Genomic DNA, 8,534 nt, shown 5'->3' with positions numbered 1-8,534 from the left:
CCAGCATCACCTACAGTGAGGCCAAAGCACTGTTGCAGTGATGCAATGCAGACACAGCATGCGAGGAGGTGGCACCTCACAGGAAGGAATGAGGTAAGTGCTATGTAGTTGCACTACACAGGGCTGTTGTTGTTGTTTCTTGAGAAACATAAAACTAATGTTGCTTTGTTTCTGTAGGTTCAGTTTGCTCAGCACAACAGGGTGACGGAGGCAAAATCCTGGCATGCAAACCGAAACTAATACAAAGCAAAAAAGGGGGTAGCAAAAACATCATCTACAGTGAAAACAAATCACTGTTCCAGCGGTGCTGTGGCATCTCAAAGGAAACAATGAGGTAAATGCTATGTAGTTGCACTACGCAGGGCTGTTGTCATTGTTGCTTCTTGAGAAACATGGAACTAATGTTGCTTTGTTTTCTCTGTAGGTTCACTTCAGCAAAGGGGGACAGAGGCAAAATCCTGACATGCAAACCTAAACACACACAAAGTGCAAAAGGGGCAAACAAAAACAAGTCACTATTCCAGCGGTGCTGTGTCTGCAGGTGGAGAAGGAGGCGGCACCTCAAGCGTCAAAATGAGGTAATGTAGTTGCACTACCAGAGTTGTCTTTGTATGTTGTTCCCCCTTGAGAAACATGAGACTAATGATGCTTTTTTTCCTCCATAGGTTCACTTTGGCAAAGGGGCCAGAGGCAAAATCCTGGCACACACACGCAAAGTGCAAAAGGATACAAAGCCAGCATCACCTACAGTGAGGCCAAAGCACTGTTGCAGTGATGCAATGCAGACACAGCATGCGAGGAGGTGGCACCTCACAGGAAGGAATGAGGTAAGTGCTATGTAGTTGCACTACACAGGGCTGTTGTTGTTGTTGTTTCTTGAGAAACATGGAACTAATGTTACTTTGCTTCTATAGGTTTAGTTTGCTCAGCACAACAGGGTGACGGAGGCAAAATCCTGGCATGCAAACCGAAACTAACACAAAGCAAAAAAGGGGGCAGCAAAAACATCATCTACAGTGAAAACAAACCACTGTTCCAGCGGTGCTGTGGCATCTCAAAGGAAACAATGAGGTAAATGCTATGTAGTTGCACTATGCAGGGCTGTTGTCGTTGTTGCTTCTTGAGAAACATGGAACTAATGTTGCTTTGTTTTCTCTGTAGGTTCACTTCAGCAAAGGGGGACAGAGGCAAAATCCTGACATGCAAACCTAAACACACACAAAGTGCAAAAGGGGCAAACAAAAACAAGTCACTATTCCAGCGGTGCTGTGTCTGCAGGTGGAGAAGGAGGCGGCACCTCAAGCGTCAAAATGAGGTAATGTAGTTGCACTACCAGAGTTGTCTTTGTATGCTGTTCCCCCTTGAGAAACATGAGACTAATGATGCTATTTTTTCCTCCATAGGTTCACTTTGGCAAAGGGGGCAGAGGCAAAATCCTGGCACACACACGCAAAGTGCAAAAGGATACAAAGCCAGCATCACCTACAGTGAGGCCAAAGCACTGTTGGAGTGATGCAATGCAGACACAGCATGCGAGGAGGTGGCACCTCACAGGAAGGAATGAGGTAAATGCTATGTAGTTGCACTACACAGGGCTGTTGGTGTTGTTGTTTCTTGAGAAACATGAAACTAATGTTACTTTGCTTCTATAGGTTTAGTTTGCTCAGCACAACAGGGTGATGGAGGCAAAATCCTGGCATGCAAACCGAAACTAACACAAAGCAAAAAAGGGGGCAGCAAAAACATCATCTACAGTGAAAACAAATCACTGTTCCAGCGGTGCTGTGGCACGTCAAAGGAAGCAATGAGGTAAATGCTATGTAGTTGCACTACACAAGGCTGTTGTCGTTGTTGCTTCTTGAGAAACATGGAACCAGTGTTGCTTTGTTTCTGTAGGTTGACTTTACAAAACACAACAGCGGCAAAGGGTGACGGAGGCAAAATCCTGACATGCAAACCTAAACACACACAAAGTGCAAAAGGGGCAAACAAAAACAAATCACTATTCCAGCGGTGCTGTGTCTGCAGGTGGAGAAGGAGGCGGCACCTCAAGCGTCAAAATGAGGTAAATGCTATGTAGTTGCACTACCAGAGTTGTCTTTGTATGCTGTTCCCCCTTGAGAAACATGAGACTAATGTTGCTTTTTTTCTGTAGGTTCACTTTGGCAAAGGGGGCAGAGGCAAAATCCTGGCACACACACGCAAAGTGCAAAAGGATACAAAGCCAGCATCACCTACAGTGAGGCCAAAGCACTGTTGCAGTGATGCAATGCAGACACAGCATGCGAGGAGGTGGCACCTCACAGGAAGGAATGAGGTAAGTGCTATGTAGTTGCACTACACAGGGCTGTTGTTGTTGTTTCTTGAGAAACATGGAACTAATGTTACTTTGCTTCTATAGGTTTAGTTTGCTCAGCACGACAGGGTGACGGAGGCAAAATCCTGGCATGCAAACCGAAACTAACACAAAGCAAAAAAGGGGGCAGCAAAAACATCATCTACAGTGAAAACAAACCACTGTTCCAGCGGTGCTGTGGCATCTCAAAGGAAACAATGAGGTAAATGCTATGTAGTTGCACTATGCAGGGCTGTTGTCGTTGTTGCTTCTTGAGAAACATGGAACTAATGTTGCTTTGTTTTCTCTGTAGGTTCACTTCAGCAAAGGGGGACAGAGGCAAAATCCTGACATGCAAACCTAAACACACACAAAGTGCAAAAGGGGCAAACAAAAACAAGTCACTATTCCAGCGGTGCTGTGTCTGCAGGTGGAGAAGGAGGCGGCACCTCAAGCGTCAAAATGAGGTAATGTAGTTGCACTACCAGAGTTGTCTTTGTATGCTGTTCCCCCTTGAGAAACATGAGACTAATGATGCTATTTTTTCCTCCATAGGTTCACTTTGGCAAAGGGGGCAGAGGCAAAATCCTGGCACACACACGCAAAGTGCAAAAGGATACAAAGCCAGCATCACCTACAGTGAGGCCAAAGCACTGTTGGAGTGATGCAATGCAGACACAGCATGCGAGGAGGTGGCACCTCACAGGAAGGAATGAGGTAAATGCTATGTAGTTGCACTACACAGGGCTGTTGGTGTTGTTGTTTCTTGAGAAACATGAAACTAATGTTACTTTGCTTCTATAGGTTTAGTTTGCTCAGCACAACAGGGTGACGGAGGCAAAATCCTGGCATGCAAACCGAAACTAACACAAAGCAAAAAAGGGGGCAGCAAAAACATCATCTACAGTGAAAACAAATCACTGTTCCAGCGGTGCTGTGGCACGTCAAAGGAAGCAATGAGGTAAATGCTATGTAGTTGCACTACACAAGGCTGTTGTCGTTGTTGCTTCTTGAGAAACATGGAACCAGTGTTGCTTTGTTTCTGTAGGTTGACTTTACAAAACACAACAGCGGCAAAGGGTGACGGAGGCAAAATCCTGACATGCAAACCTAAACACACACAAAGTGCAAAAGGGGCAAACAAAAACAAATCACTATTCCAGCGGTGCTGTGTCTGCAGGTGGAGAAGGAGGCGGCACCTCAAGCGTCAAAATGAGGTAAATGCTATGTAGTTGCACTACCAGAGTTGTCTTTGTATGCTGTTCCCCCTTGAGAAACATGAGACTAATGTTGCTTTTTTTCTGTAGGTTCACTTTGGCAAAGGGGGCAGAGGCAAAATCCTGGCACACACACGCAAAGTGCAAAAGGATACAAAGCCAGCATCACCTACAGTGAGGCCAAAGCACTGTTGCAGTGATGCAATGCAGACACAGCATGCGAGGAGGTGGCACCTCACAGGAAGGAATGAGGTAAGTGCTATGTAGTTGCACTACACAGGGCTGTTGTTGTTGTTGTTTCTTGAGAAACATGGAACTAATGTTACTTTGCTTCTATAGGTTTAGTTTGCTCAGCACAACAGGGTGACGGAGACAAAATCCTGGCATGCAAACCGAAACTAACACAAAGCAAAAAAGGGGGCAGCAAAAACATCATCTACAGTGAAAACAAACCACTGTTCCAGCGGTGCTGTGGCATCTCAAAGGAAACAATGAGGTAAATGCTATGTAGTTGCACTATGCAGGGCTGTTGTCGTTGTTGCTTCTTGAGAAACATGGAACTAATGTTGCTTTGTTTTCTCTGTAGGTTCACTTCAGCAAAGGGGGACAGAGGCAAAATCCTGACATGCAAACCTAAACACACACAAAGTGCAAAAGGGGCAAACAAAAACAAGTCACTATTCCAGCGGTGCTGTGTCTGCAGGTGGAGAAGGAGGCGGCACCTCAAGCGTCAAAATGAGGTAATGTAGTTGCACTACCAGAGTTGTCTTTGTATGTTGTTCCCCCTTGAGAAACATGAGACTAATGATGCTATTTTTTCCTCCATAGGTTCACTTTGGCAAAGGGGGCAGAGGCAAAATCCTGGCACACACACGCAAAGTGCAAAAGGATACAAAGCCAGCATCACCTACAGTGAGGCCAAAGCACTGTTGCAGTGATGCAATGCAGACACAGCATGCGAGGAGGTGGCACCTCACAGGAAGGAATGAGGTAAATGCTATGTAGTTGCACTACACAGGGCTGTTGGTGTTGTTGTTTCTTGAGAAACATGAAACTAATGTTACTTTGCTTCTATAGGTTTAGTTTGCTCAGCACAACAGGGTGACGGAGGCAAAATCCTGGCATGCAAACCGAAACTAACACAAAGCAAAAAAGGGGGCAGCAAAAACATCATCTACAGTGAAAACAAATCACTGTTCCAGCGGTGCTGTGGCACGTCAAAGGAAGCAATGAGGTAAATGCTATGTAGTTGCACTACACAAGGCTGTTGTCGTTGTTGCTTCTTGAGAAACATGGAACCAGTGTTGCTTTGTTTCTGTAGGTTGACTTTACAAAACACAACAGCGGCAAAGGGTGACGGAGGCAAAATCCTGACATGCAAACCTAAACACACACAAAGTGCAAAAGGGGCAAACAAAAACAAATCACTATTCCAGCGGTGCTGTGTCTGCAGGTGGAGAAGGAGGCGGCACCTCAAGCGTCAAAATGAGGTAAATGCTATGTAGTTGCACTACCAGAGTTGTCTTTGTATGCTGTTCCCCCTTGAGAAACATGAGACTAATGTTGCTTTTTTTCTGTAGGTTCACTTTGGCAAAGGGGGCAGAGGCAAAATCCTGGCACACACACGCAAAGTGCAAAAGGATACAAAGCCAGCATCACCTACAGTGAGGCCAAAGCACTGTTGCAGTGATGCAATGCAGACACAGCATGCGAGGAGGTGGCACCTCACAGGAAGGAATGAGGTAAATGCTATGTAGTTGCACTACACAGGGCTGTTGGTGTTGTTGTTTCTTGAGAAACATGAAACTAATGTTGCTTTGTTTCTGTAGGTTCAGTTTGCTCAGCACAACAGGGTGACGGAGGCAAAATCCTGGCACGTGAAAGGAAACAATGAGGTAAATGCTATGTAGTTGCACTACACAGGGCTTGTTGTCGTTGTTGCTTCTTGAGAAACATGGAACTAATGTTGCTTTGTTTCTGTAGGTTGACTTTACAAAACACAACAGCGGCAAAGGGTGACTGAGGCAAAATCCTGACATGCAAACCTAAACACACACAGTGCAAAAGGGGCAAACAAAAACAAGTCACTATTCCAGCGGTGCTGTGTCTGCAGGTGGAGAAGGAGGCGGCACCTCAAACGACAAAATGAGGTAAATGCGATGTAGTTGCACTACCAGAGTTGTCTTTGTATGTTGTTCCCCCTTGAGAAACATGAGACTAATGTTGCTTTTTTTTCCTCCGTAGGTTCACTTTGGCAAAGGGGGCAGAGGCAAAATCCTGGCACACAAACGCAAAGTGCAAAAGGATACAAAGCCAGCATCACCTACAGTGAGGCCAAAGCACTGTTGCAGTGATGCAATGCAGACACAGCATGCGAGGAGGTGGCACCTCACAGGAAGGAATGAGGTAAGTGCCACTACACAGGGCTGCTGTTGTTGTTGTTGTTTCTTGAGAAACATGGAACTAATGTTGCTTTGTTGCTGTAGGTTCAGTTTGCTCAGCACAACAGGGTGACGGAGGCAAAATCCTGGCATGCAAACCGAAACTAACACAAAATGCAAAAGCAAAAACTTTACCTACAGTGAGGACAAACCACTGATCCATTGATGCAGATGCAGGTAAATGCTATGTAATTGCACTGCACAGAATTGTTTGATGTTCATTCATTCAACTACTCAACTATGTGCACAAGTTTTAATATGTTGCTCAAGTTATGCCCAGTACCAAATGGTGGTTTTGTTTTTTCCATAGACACCCACATGTGGTTTTGGTAGAGCGCCTGTTTCATCACGGTTGTATACAGAAGGAGGACAACAGCATTAAGCTAAGTGCTCATTTTCATTATTCCAAGATTTTTTATCATTACTTTAATAATTTATCACAAGTAAGTGGCTTCTCTGTAGTCACAAACATTACACTAATACTGCTTTATTTTTGTATGTTTACTTTAGAAAAATGCAACCAAAACAATGGTGTAAGTCTACAGTAAAGACCCACGGATGGCAGCCACTCCACAGAGAAAGAGCAGAAGATTATCCTCACACAAAAAACAGCATTGTGACACAAAGCTAGAGGTGACACCTTCAATATTAGTACAAATTGAAGTTTCATTGCATTTGATCAACTGTTAAAATACGCAAAAGATATAGCACCAGCAACTTGTCTTCTTCACACTAGAAACCAGATGACCAGGAAGAAGAATCCACACTACAAAGACAATGCCAAAGAGAACAGCAATAGTTTCAGTAATAAACAGCAGCATTAATGACAATCCATGTGATAACAATAGCAGCTCTTGACTCTTGTCCTAAATGATGCCTTTTCAATAATTGCTGCAGCTCCACTGAGGACCGCAGGATCATCAATGGCTACCCATTGATACCCAACAATAGACGACAGCAAGTCCATCTGCACAGAAGAGACAACATTCTACACAACACTTCAAGTAACTATTAAATGCTAGGCATTTTTTCAAAACATAATCAAACATTATCAAACACTTCAGCTGATGATGCAATTTCTTGTCATTTACACACCAAAAACTAAAAGAACACGAGGAACTATACAGACTACAGGTGCGACAGCAAAGCACAAGAGCAGTTCCGCTGAAGAACAAGAGGATCATCTGTGAGAACCCAAGTACCAAAAGGCCTTTACAGAGGACTCCACTAAAGAACTGTCATCCCAACGCAGATCACTGAGGTAACATTAACCAATATACATAAAACAGACATTCAATTTGTTGTTATTGACTGTATATTTTAATGGGTGTATAAAAAATGTACAATGCTGTGGTATATATAGTTTTCTTTGACCATTACTGATGTATTTGCTTTGGTGTACTTTCAGACAAAGAAGACGATCTACATTCTACATATATTGCACACACGACATCCATTTCCTGACTGTCCGTCCTGGAAGAGGGATCCCTCCTCTGTTGCTCTTCCTGAGGTTTCTTCCATTTTTTCCCTTTGAAAAGGTTTTTTCGTGGGAGTTTTTCCTCATCCGAGTCGAGGGTCTAAGGACAGAGGGTGTCGGACGATGTACAGATTGTAAATCCCTTTAAGGCAAACTGGGATTCGTGTTGTTTGGCTGTATAAAGATAATTTGACTTGATTGTACCATTCTCAAACATTCATCCATTTGTTTTTTGTATTATTTTTTTCTCTTAATTTCTAAATATTTGTTAAAAATGTGAACGCTGCACTCTTGTGTTGACTTGAATAAATCTTATAATCTCTTGTAAAGTCAACGTTGTTATATCCATGACTACATAATAGATTTTTCATTCATTCACTATTGCCATTGTGGGATACGCAGGTAAGGTAACACCACACAGACACACAGACAGATAGTCACACACACGAGCAGACAGACAGATAGTCACACACGAGCAGACAGACTGAGACAGACAGACGGACATACAGACACACACACACACACACACACACACACAGATAGACAGTCGATCAATCAATCTTTATTTATATAGCGCCAATTCACAACAGCATTATCTCAAGACGCTTTACATAAAGAGCAGGTCTAGATCAAACTCTTTAATTAGAGAGAGACCCAACGATTCACAGACAGACAGACACAGATGATTGAATTGAATTGAATCGAAGACCCCTTCAACTTCAATTTGTGCTGGTCTTTGACCAGCACAAATTGAAGTTGAAGACACAGACACACACTTACTCACTCACTCACACACACTCAGACACACACACACAGACATACATACAGACAAACAACTACATGTTGACTCGCAACAGAGTCACAGGAACTCTGCCAGTCTGGTTTTCAAAATAAAAGCCCTGTGTCTTTCCAAATAAATTTGAAACACACAGACGTGGCACGCACCACGGCGGCCCCCGCCTAAAATTTCTGCGGGAAATTTTCTAGTTAGGGGGCCGCTTGCAAGCAAGGCCCACTATTGTGCCAGCTATGCAAAGCATAGGGCACAATAGTGGGCCTTGCGA

The 8,534-nt window shown here is 43.8% G+C and overlaps 1 long non-coding RNA gene across 1 annotated transcript; it reads left to right on the top strand.

The window, feature by feature from the left end:
- Window positions 1-6,377: 6,377 nt before the first annotated feature.
- On the top strand, window positions 6,378-7,771 carry LOC139219289 (uncharacterized). The gene is made up of 5 exons (XR_011585699.1): window positions 6,378-6,626; window positions 6,730-6,797; window positions 6,891-6,997; window positions 7,102-7,254; window positions 7,402-7,771. It is a non-coding gene; the product is annotated as an uncharacterized lncRNA (long non-coding RNA).
- Window positions 7,772-8,534: the final 763 nt, after the last annotated feature.

This window comes from Pempheris klunzingeri, chromosome 19 (genome assembly GCF_042242105.1).
Source record: "Pempheris klunzingeri isolate RE-2024b chromosome 19, fPemKlu1.hap1, whole genome shotgun sequence".
In the NCBI taxonomy this organism is placed as follows: Eukaryota; Metazoa; Chordata; class Actinopteri; order Acropomatiformes; family Pempheridae; genus Pempheris; species Pempheris klunzingeri.
The sequence above is the reverse complement of the archived record's forward strand: the minus strand, read 5'-3'. Positions and strand labels throughout refer to the sequence as shown.